At 39.3% G+C, this 12,056-nt stretch overlaps 1 protein-coding gene and 1 long non-coding RNA gene across 6 annotated transcripts in view; one reads left to right on the top strand and one right to left on the bottom strand.

Moving 5' to 3' along the window:
- The window catches only part of CNTN4 (contactin 4), an 891,247-nt gene that overhangs the window by 213,277 nt on the left and 665,914 nt on the right, over window positions 1–12,056 (bottom strand). The gene's annotated exons all lie outside the window — the stretch shown is intronic.
- LOC103881954 overlaps window positions 1,126–12,056 on the top strand; it is a 45,565-nt gene continuing 34,634 nt past the window's right edge. For all 5 annotated transcript variants that reach the window (XR_643574.4, XR_643576.4, XR_643573.4 and 2 more), the window contains exon 1: window positions 1,126–1,294. This is a non-coding gene — a long non-coding RNA (uncharacterized LOC103881954). The remainder of the gene's footprint in view (window positions 1,295–12,056) is intronic.

The raw sequence follows: 12,056 nt of genomic DNA on the forward strand, positions 1-12,056 counted from the left end.
GGATTCTCAGGAATAATGAAAAAATGCTGAATGGTGGAAAATGTCAATTTAACTTTAATTATTTACCTTTTTTAAGGCTTCAAGCAGTAATATGACTAACTGAGCAAGCTTTCAAGTAATATAATCAACGCCCACAAAAGTTAACAATACACAACCTTTTCACCAGATTATTAAACAAGTCCACATTCTCCTTAATTAAAGTTGTGATCTAAAATTTAGACAACTGACATTTAAATCATGAGCACAAATTAACCCTTAATCAAATGTGCTAAGAAAATACCAATTTTCGGCCGGGCGCAGTGGCTCATGCTTGTAATGCCAGCACTTTGGGAGGCAGAGGCAGGCGGATCACCCGAGCTCAGGAGATCGAGACCAGCCTGGCCAACATGGAAAAACCCCATCTCTACTAAAAATACAAACAACTAATCAGACGTAGTGGCAGGCGCCTGTAATCCCAACTACTTGGGAAGCTGAGGCAGGAGAATCACTTGAGTCCGGGAGGCGGAGTTTGCAATGAGCCGAGATTGCGCCACCACACTCCAGCCTTGGCACCAAAAGTAAAACTACATCTCAAAAAAAAAAAAAAAAAAAAAGAAAGAAAGAAAGAAAGAAAGAAAAATAAAATGCCAGTTTTCATTATGGCCCAAGATGCTTTCCCGCTTCCCCACGTCTTGATAATGCTCCTGTGAAACCAATAACAAAAGCATTTGGTCTGTTTGTCTATAAAGAATGGAACTATCCTTCTCAAAATAAAGGTATTTTCTTCTTTTATCTGGACCTTTAAAAACAAAAAAGACCATCACTGATTGCAATGGTCCGGTTCAGGCTTGAGGTACAGTGGAGAGGACCAGATGAAAGATTAATCATCCATGAGTTTGGCTTTATTGCCACGTTTTCCAGAAAGGCACTTTTCATCTTAGCAATGCTTCATCAGTTGGTTTTTGGGGCGTGGCAGTCATCATTCCTCCAAGGCCAGCATAGAGATGGGAGTGAGTCACAGGAGACCAATCATATCACTTAATCTCACAGGACACAGTGATTGGTTCAGTAAGGATCACATGACTTAAATCAGCCAATCAGAGATTTTTAAAATTCAAACTGAACAAACGGGTCTTTTTCCCTCTGGTTTTAAGACTCCAAAACAGAAAGCACAAAGGGCCCATGCTCATGTCTAATATACTTTTGACAAGTTGGTCAGGGAGAAGAAACTAGGACTCAGAGTTGACAGAAAAGTGAGTACAAGTGGTGGCTGAATTCCTCAAGAAAATTTACTCAGAAGAAATATTCTATTCAGGTAATATGCTTTAAAAAAACAAAACAAAACAAAAAACAACAATAAATTAGTCCAGGCGCAGTAGCTCATGCCTGTAGTCCTAGCACTTTAGGAGGCCAAGGTGGGAGGATCACAAGGTCAGGAGTTCAAGACCAGCCTGGCCAATATGGTGAAACTCCATCTCTACTAAAAATACAAAAATTAGCTGGGCGTGGTGGCGGGCACCTGTAGTCTCAGCTACTCGGGAGGCTGAGGCAGGAGAATTGCTTGAACCTGGGAGGTGGAGGTTGCAGTGAGCTGAGATTGCACCATTGCACTCCAGCCTGGGCGACAGAGTGAGACTCTGTCTCAAAAAAAAAAAAAAAAAAAAAAATTCCTTTTTTAAAAAACTCCCTAGTGGATGCTCTTTTTTTTTTTGTCCCCTGCGATCAAAAGTATCTGAAAAATTACTTAATATAATATAAACCCTTGTCATTTCTTTTTCTCCTTAGAGACTTATTTTACCTTCCTTCCTCTATTTACTAATGGCCTCTTCTTACCATTGTTCCTAAGCCCCCCTTGAAAAATACTTGTATACTAATTTCCTATCCATCTGCTACCACTTAAAATAGTTCCTGGTAAAAACTGGTTCTCAGAAATGGTGGATTCTTCCCAATGACTCCTGTAATTCTTTGAAGACAATAACACAAAGACTTGAAGAAAAAAGTTAGCTTCAAGAAAAATTAAAGGAAAAAAGTGGGCATCTGATGATCACCGCTCTTTATGGAACATCTAGGCAAGGCCATGCTTTGTTCTATTTTAAAATAAATATGTTTACCTTGGGTGTGTTAAGTATTATTTATAACTGGTCAAGTAGCTACTCTAGAACTTGAGGTTAGACATACATGGTCTTGCAACCTTGGTTTACCACTACTTTGTGAGCATGGAAAGTTACTTAACATATCTAAGACTCAATTTTCTCATCTGAAAAATGGAGATAATAGTAACACACCGTAGGATGGTTGGGGGATCAGATGCAATACTGTAGGCAAATTGCTAATTATAGTCAGCACAGTGTCGAGCACATGCTAGCACTCAATAAATGTTAATGTTTATTATTATTATTGTTGATAAGGCAGAGATGGTGAATGGAATCATTTGATGACTTACATCTTCCTTCAAATTCATTCTGAAGACCTATTTTAAATCATCATCTACTTAATATTATCAGACCAGGTCAGAATTTATAATGAATAAAGGTACCATAATATCTTATCATAGACAGTATTTTATTTTCCTAAAATTATTTTCATGTATGTTACTTCATTTGACTCATCTCTTGGAGGTAATAATCCTGCTTTCCAGAAAAGAAAATGAGGAACAGAGAGAAAAAGTGACTCATTAAAACTTAACATTAAACAAAGCCAGGACAGAAAATTAAATCTTGCCATCATTTATATAGTGTTAGTATGCTTATTATGCTAACAAATAGAAGTAGCAAAAATTATAAAATTAATATGCTCTCTCACTTTCAAAAAACTGAGATCTGGGAAGAAACTGGGAATGCAGCCATGAGGTGGAGTGTGGCCTGGTAATAATAAACAAATGCTGTAATTGAGAAACTTAGCAGTTAAATTTTGCTTAGAGTTCATGTATTACAGATTATAGCTGAAAGCATCCTAGGAAAAAATCTGTTCAATTCTTCTTTATCAGAAGCAGAGAGAACTTTCTAAAGAAGGATTCAATACTTTCTTGTTTTATTATTTTTTCTTCTTTTTTTTACTTAGTAAGTGATTAGGGCAGTACTAAAACCTATCACCCTAGATTTTTACCTACTGATTTTTTCTTTATTGTAAAAGGCAGTGGAAAAGGCAGTAGGTAAGTAGGTATCTTCTGTCTAACTCGGTGATCTTGGCCAAATCACTTCATCTCTCTAAACCTCAGTTTTCTCACATGTAAAGAAAGGATAACAACCCCACCTTAGAGCTTGATGACCAAATGAGACTATGCATGTAAGAACACTTTGTAAACAATAAAACGCCAAGCAAAGGTGAAAAATCATTAACAGACAGGGATTGCAAATAGAGTCCACTACAGAGCCCTGCCTAATTGGTATTGGCTATCCAGGTGCTGTGTTAGGGTTTTGAGAATGCCAGAGACTCAGAGGAAAAAGGAGTTTGAATTGATCTATGACAACTGCCATGAGAGCAAGACAGAGTACTGGAGACATGTGTGGCCAATATTTAGGCCGCTGCTCTGCATAAGTGAGTAGTGGTTTTAGGATAAGGAGAGGACAATGCCTGGAGAGGCATGTGATCAGAGGCATAGTGTTTCACTTCTGTGCTCCTACAAAATGCAAAAGGCTGTCAAATGGATATCAAAACTGCAAACTAACATCCATGAGAGATGGATTAAGATGATTATAGCATAAAAATTTACACTTGCAACCATATCTTCGCCATAGAAAATGCTCCCTTTATGTGGATGTAAATAAATGTTAATTATCCCTCTGTAATAGTGGAAAAACAATACAAAACTGATGTTCTTAACAAATACATTGTACCCACCTTCGATTTCTAGCTTTTTGTCTGTCACTTTAAATTGGCAAACTGTTTGACAGATGTTCAATAATTGACACAGCTTATCTTCCTTTCTCAGGCTCCCTTCCTACTCAATTGCCAGCATTTCTAGTTGCTACAGCAACTGTAAACATTAATGATTATTCCAACACATCAAGGAGATTGAAACACATTCTTAAGTTAAAAGTTCCCCCAGGGGGAAAAAAAAAAATCCATCTCTGGCAAGATGGAAAATATAATATGATTTAAATTCCCTGGTTATTGTATTTATTACTGATAAATACACAAATCTATTTCTACAGGTTCGCATAGGTAATGACTTCTCTCTCCCATCTGACTAACAAAAAGAGTCATGGGAAATTGAGAAACTCTGTTTTCTCCAGTGTAAGGGAGGAAGAATTCATCTAGATAAATGATAAATAAGGAAACCTGTGGGGGAGTTTTGAAAGCAACCTCTTGAAGTCACATGGTACAGAACATTGTTTCACATGATCTGGGTGCAAGCTGAAGTCCTTCCACGTAAAGTCTCAGTGACTTCAAGAGTAAAATTGGGGTGATGGTATCTGTCCTAACCATGTGTGTCACCTTAAACTGAAAAACATAAAAAAAAAAAATACATGAGATCATTACTGTCATTTGTTAAAAAGTGAACAGTCTATCCTTGGAAAGAAACTGGAAATAAGTGGTAAGATCTGGAAAATAGCTGTGTTCTGTTTACCATGCTACTGTAGAACATTTAAAAAGTGATTGCTGACCAGGCGCGGAGGCTCACGCCTGTAATCCTAGCACTTTGGGAGGCTGAGGTGCGTGAATCATGAGGTCAGGAGTTCTAGACCAGCCTGGCCAACATGGTGAAACCCGGTCTCTACTAAAAATACAAAAATTAGCTGGGCGTGGTGGAGCGTGCCTGTAATCCCAGCTATTTGGGAAGCTGAGGCAGGAGAATCGCTTGAACTTGGGAGGCAGAGCTTGCAGTGAGCTGAGATTGCACCACTGCACTCCAGTCTGGGCCACAGAGCAAGACTCTTGTCTCAGAAAAAAAAAAAAAAAAGTGATTGCTAACATTCAAAAATGGAAAAATTTCACATAAGATTTCACACATATGGCTTCTCATGAGAAACCATGAGACCAGGCACTACTGAACCTGTATTTCTTCAAGGCAATAACTGGTCTGAGATGAGCAGTGACTGGCCTGTTTAAAGGAAGCATGTGGATCTCCACCTGACTCACATTATCTTATTCATTTACATTCTTACCTGCCTGGCTGGCCATAGAAGACAACAGAGTTTGTGAATTCTGGCTGAACTCTTTTCATATATCACATGCATTCCTAAGGCAAATCCTCCTGACGTCCATCAATCCCAACCTTATTTTATCCCTTGATCTTCTTTTGTAAAGTAGGGGACAGCCAATGTTTGTGCACAACTTCAGTGGACAAGTGCTGGACAAGTACTTCTTTGTTCTACTTTGTACTTTGTACAAATTAGTACAAGTACTACTTTGTCTACAAGTGGACAAGTACTTCTTTCTGCTCCCATCAGTGATTGCCCAGCCGTTGAGGTCCAATGACTCACTAAAGGAAGCTTAAATGGAAAGCAAAACTTCAGAAGTCACCAAAATCTTGTTTTCCTTAATGCCTAAGGTTTTCCCATTCTTCTTTAAAAAAAAATTAGTGTGGACAATATATATAAGAGTTTACCATTTTAATAATTTTTAAGAGCACAGTTCAGTGCCACTACATCCATTCACAATGTTGTGCAACAATCACCATATTCATATCCAGAACTTTTTCATAAACCCAAACTGAAACTCTGTATCCATTCTGCCAGGTTTTAAATTACTCATTCAACAAAGGCTTCATGTGGGCCTATTAGGTACAGGCACTCTTCTTGGCACTAGGGACACAGTGGGATGTATTCACTGTTTTAGGAGAATCAAGTTTCTTGAATCCTGCCCATGTTTCCAGGACAGTGGATCTTGTTGTGCATGGTATACACCTCTTACATCTAGAAATAACTCTTCAGCATGAGATCCTGGGGTGCAACCCTACTTTACAATAAGATGACAAGTAGACATCATTTGTTTTTGGTGTCTAGCTTCCTGACCTGGTAACCTCATTCTAATCCTTTTTAAAATCAGGAATCATTTCTCCCCGACTCTTAGTAGATGCTATACAAGTGAGGCTAATCTGCATTCTGGCTCCAGGAATAGACTTATGTCTTATGGCTGCCCAATCAGCATTTTCTATCCAGCACCACCCTCATATCCTCCATTCACCATAATTGGTTTCAGAGTGGGCATATAACTAAAGTTAGCATATAAAGGCCAATTTTGAAGCTTTTGCTAAAATTACTGGAAATGAAGCATTTTCTCCTTTCTGCTGAGCTACCTTGCAGTGAGAGGCAGCTTGTGCAAGGCAAAGCCAAGAGATGGATAGAGAGATCCTAACACTATCATTTGGGAACTAAAATCTAGTTGTAGTTAACAAGACTTTTATGCCAATAAATCCCCATATTTATTTAAGCTCCTTTGAATTGGATTTTGGCACCTGCAACCAAAGGAATTCCAATTAACAGAACACTTAAACAACAGACATAGTATTGAAGAGTATTACATAACTTTTTTCTTTTGAGATGGAGTCTCGCTCTGTCGCCCAGGCTGGAGTGCAGTGGCGCGATCTCGGCTCACTACAAGCTCCGCCTCCCAGGTTCCCGAGTAGCTGGGACTACAGGCGCCTGCCACCACGCCCGGCTAATTTTTTGTATTTTTAGTAGAGATGGGGTTTCACCGTGTTAGCCAAGATAGTCTCGATCTCCTGACTTCATGATCCGCCCACCTCGGCCTCCCAAAGTGCTGGGATTACAGGCGTGAACCACCGCGCCTGGCCGTATTACATAATCTTAACAAGCATCCAGTGGGCAACAACACGGGGACTTCTGAAAATGTTTTCAAACTCTACCTTCTCAATTCTTTTTAAAACAAAATCAACCCCCTTGTCCTTCCGTGAGTCCTGCTCTGCCCTAACATATCCCTGGAATCTCTGCTTTAATTTTTCCGCAGATTTCTACCCAGCCTCACTGTAAGTGAAAAACACATAATTTAAAAGCCTATGCTAACATTTTATTATGGCTTTTTTTGAGGCAGGGTCTCACTCTGTTGCCCAGGCTGGACTGCAGTGGTATGATCATAGCTCATTGAAACCTCAAATTCCTGGGCTCAAGTGACCTTCCTGAGTAGCTAGGACTACAGGTATACGCCACTATGCCCAGCAATTTTTTTTTTTTAATTCTTAGTAGAGATGAGGTCTTGCTATGTTGACCAGGCTCCTGCTTCAGGCAGTCCTCCTGTCTCAGCCTCCCGCAGTGTTAGGATTACAGGTGTCAGCACTGTGTCCAACCCTGTGCTAGTATTTTAGATACAATGCCACATTTGCCAATTGTTAGTTGTGTGGTTGTGGGCAAATCACTTCAACTCTCTGAGTTGTTCTGGGAATCAAGTAGGCCCTGGTAGGAGCATGTGGGCAGCGAAGACAGGCAGACGGCATTCCCTAAGAGTATCTTTATAGATGATCTCTTCTGATACATGGTGGTAGAAATTCAGGAGAGGAGCAAAGGGTGGGATAAGGGAAAGTGTTTCTCAATAAAAGCTCTGAGCACGAGTATTCAATATTCACCTGATATTTACTAGGCAGTCATGTGTCAGTACACTGTGAGTTTGCACAGGATATACAAAGCAGGCAGTAAACCACAAATAGCCTGGTTATCCTGTAAAGAAGGATATGTGGCTGTAGCAGGGCCAGGGCTAAGGTCTGCACAAAGTTATATTCAGCAGCGCCAAAAACACAGAGCTATCACCTCCTGATGTGTCATCTTCAGTTGTAAAGGACAAGATACATATAATTTTAGCATTCTTGCAACACTTCAGATCACAAATTGCTTGGTGAACATTGATTAGTTGACCCTCTTTGATGATGCCTGACCCTAGAAGCACTTATTTAGCTTGTGGCAGGTGTTTGAACTTTTTTTTTTGCTCTTCATAAGCTTCTTAACCAGGACCTAATGAGCAAGGGGTGATCTCAGTCTTTAGCTGACTCTCTGCTTGTGGATGATTACAAGTGCCTCTTATTGACCTCTAAGGGGATGGGTGCCAAGGTCACAGTTTAGCTATTAGAAAAAACTGCCAAGTCTTTTTTTTTTTTTTTTTTTTTGCAATGTTTGCCTTTTCTCTCCTGATAATAACAAAAAGCTGAACAAAGTAAGGGTGCACTCACAAAATTCAGCCCAGGGAACTGTGGTCAATAAGCTGAGAATATATAAGAACAGGAATGGACATATGAAAGTTATTCATTTATATAATATTTATATATTTATTTATTTATTATTTATTTATTTATTTTGAGACCGAGTTTCACTCTTGTTTCCCAGGCTGGAGTATGGTGGTATATCTTGGCTCACTGCAACCTCCACCTCTTGGGTTCAAGCAATTCTCCTGCCTCAGCCTTCCTGAGTAGCTGGGATTACAGGCATGCACCATGACACCGGGCTAATTTTGTATTTTTAGTAGAGATGGGGTTTCCCCATGTTGGTCAGGGCAGTCTCGAACTCCCAACCTCAGGTGATCGGCCTGCCTCGGCCTCCCTAGTAATAATCTCTAAGTAAAAGTGGCATAAACTGGTTTGGGAATAAAAACCAGTTATTCTTGGCAGTGTACAACTCAACAGCTAGGAACAGAGGGGTTCAAATTTATTTGAGAATAGCAATATTTTCAAATGTGTGCCATTGAGTACTGGTTTAGTCCAACATACAGAGGCATACCTGATAAAAATCATGTGGACAAATACGTTGGGGAGATAACCAGTGTTTTAATCTGTTCTCACACTGCTAATAAAGACATACCTGAGACTGGGTAATTTATAAAGGAAAGAGGTTTAATTGACTCAGCATTCTGCATGGCTGGGGACGCCTCAGGAAACTTGCAATCATGGTGGTAGGGGAAGCAAACATGTCCTTCTTCACATGGTGGCAGGAAGGGCAATGAAAGTGAAGGAGGGGTAAAGCCCCTTATAAAACCATCAGGTCTCATGAGAATTCACTCACTATCATGAGAACAGCATGACAGCAACTGCCCCTATGATTTAATTACCTCCTACCAGGTTTCTCCCACGACATGTGGGGATTATGGGAACCACAATTCAAGATGAGATTTGGCTGGGAACACAGCCAAATCATATCAACTGGGTTGAAAACGTTGGGCAGATTTCTTTACTACAGGATTTCTCCAAATCTTATTAGCATTGTAAAATCTCCAAGAGGAGAATCTAATATTCAGCATTTCCCAGATCTATTTAATGAAGGACCTGCTCCCACACTCTTTTAAGGAACAAGGGTTGATTACTGAAGACAAAAATGACATCTCTATGATCACACTGTCATAATAATTCATATGCCATTAATTAAAATATTTGATTAGCTCAGCTGCCTTTAGTTGACATCTATTTTGAAAAAGCCAAGTTATGAAAGATCTAAATGAGATGTATAGGAGAAGAGGTTTGAAAAGGTATTATAGCATCAAGGCTAAGAGCATGAACCTTAAGGAAGGCAAATCTTAGTTCTCTGAAAACAGCTCAAAATATGTCATTAACTCTCTGTGAGCATCATATGTAGAATGGGTATACTGACTGTACTTTACTTCCAGGATTGACCTGAGTATTTTACCTCTTTTGCTGTTCTCAACATGTCTGTAATGAAACTGCAATCCCTACTGTTGAAAACTGTTTTCAAACCATGTGAAAAACGCGCTTGTCTTACACTTTTGGGACCTAGAATTAGTTGGTAATTTTAAAAGTTGCTAGAAGTGGGAAACCATAAAGAAATGCCATATGTATGTCATAAACATTTTATGAAATTTATAACATATAGTTTATATATTTATATATAATTTATTTTTATTTACTAATAAAGTGATTTATTTTTAGACAATTTATTGTCAATAATTTCATGTAATAACAATGTAACTCTTACCTTTTATTTATTTTTAAAGTTGACAGTGGACTAGGGTTGTTATTTTCACATAAGCTACGTTCATCACGCAATGACAACTCTCATTTATGGTTTTGGTTTCCTCATAAAAGACTTGTGATAAGATCTGAGTACAGAATTATACTAGAGTATGATTTATAATTATCTTTTATTTAAAAATAAACTTGTATAATTGCCCATAGAACCTTTAATTTTTTTATTGACTTGTTTTTCTTGAGCCTTCTCCAAAGGACTGCATGTAGTTTTTGTGGAAATGACAGCTCTTGCCTTTTGAATTTTTATTTCATTAGTTTATGTAATATTTAAAGTTTATAATTATAAGTAAAACTGGCATAAACCGGTTTGGGAATAAAAACAACTCATTCTTGGCAGCGTCCAACTCAACAACTAGGAACAGAGTGTTCCAAATTTACCTGAGAGTAACCTACCAGCCATGAACCTTCAGCTTGCCACAGGCAACAGTCATTATGCATTACGGAAGGAATGAAGAGACTGTTTATCCAGAAAGTTAGTTAAGGGGAGGTGGGTTGAGAGAGCCTCTATAGTGCTTTAAAAGAAGCCATATTCTGCTTTATTGTCCCTTAAATAGACTCTTGCTGATTAGACCATACAGTCTCTGCATATGCTTCCGAAACAGGCATTGTTTGTTGACTTCTAATTGTAGTTGATTCCATTAGGAGAGAGTAATGGTGGGATTTTGCGGGCATGATGGCAGATCAATACAGACAGATAAGGGGAAAGAGATCACTTTTGTAAGTGTCCCTCAGTTACATAATATGGGTAATTTCCCAGTCCATGTGAAACAGGACATTTCAAACTTTTCCACCCAGGCGTCCTTACTGGAATAGCTGAGTGAACACACACTTCTGAAGGGTCAGAAGCAAACACCAAAGCAGCCTACTGCAAGCCTTGAGTCTATATTACATATTCATTCTACTTCTGAATTCTACTGCATAATATATCTATGGTGACCTTAACATAAAATGCTTTAAATTACAACCGTGAAATTCCACAAATCTGCCGATAAATACAATTCTCAGAAAGGAGTATTATGTCACATAGTGCTACATGCTATTAAGAACAAAACAGTGAAAGAGATGGAGAAGGATGGTGAGTACTATTTGAGAAATATCAGGAAGGGGTGGAAATGAGCAGAGATTTGAAATGAAAGAAGGTTGCAAGCCATGAGGTATCTGGAGGACCCACATTCAAGGCATGGGAGCAACAGTCACAAAGGCCCCATCGCTAGTAGGAATGTGTTTCATGTCTTTGAGAAACAGTATATGGAAGAGAAACATGGGGGTTGTGGGGACATAATGACTGACAGATGGCCAGAGGCCAGTTTATGGGGGCTTCTGGCCAAGGTGAGAGGTTTGTAATTTTCTGAATGAAAAGTAAAGTCTTTAGAGGGCTTTTGGCCAGGGAGAAATGTGAATGACTTATACTTAAAAGAGTCACTGTATTAGGCCTTTCCTGTATTGTTATAAAGAAATACCTGAGACTGAGTAATTTATAAGAAAAGTAGTTTAATTGGCTCATGGTTCTGCAAACCGTACAGGAAACACAGTGCCGGTATCGGCTTCTGGGGAGGCCTCAGGAAGCTTTTACTAAGGTGGAAGGTGAAGCAGAAGTGGGCAGTTCACATGGTGAAAAGCAGGAGCAAGAGATGGGGGGGTAGGCGCTGCATACTTTTAAACAACCAGATTTCACGAGAACTCACTCACTGTTGTGAGGACAGCACTGAGCCATGAAGCATCCACTCCCATGATCCAATCACCTCCCACCAGGCCCCACCTCCAACACTGGGGGTTACAATTAAACATGAGATTTGGGCAGTGACAAATATTCACTCTATCCATCACCCTGGCTTTTATGTAACAAAAAGCCGGAGAGACAGGAATAGAAGGAGGGACACCAGTTAGGAAGCTCTTGTGATCAAGCCACTTACGATGGAGTTTGGACTAGGGTTGCAATGGTTGAAGGTAGGGAGAGTTGGTTTGATGCAGGGTATATTTTGAAGGCACAGTGGTCAGGATTTGCAAACAGATTGAATGGTGGCATAGAAATAAATAAATAAGGACTATCCCCCAAATTTCAGTCTCGAGCCACTGGATGAATGGAAGTGCCCTTTCCTGTGACTGGGAAAACTATAGGAGAATAAGATTTAGGAAGAAGATCGAATGCTCA

Source organism: Papio anubis, chromosome 2, assembly GCF_008728515.1.
Source record: "Papio anubis isolate 15944 chromosome 2, Panubis1.0, whole genome shotgun sequence".
NCBI classification, from domain to species: Eukaryota; Metazoa; Chordata; class Mammalia; order Primates; family Cercopithecidae; genus Papio; species Papio anubis.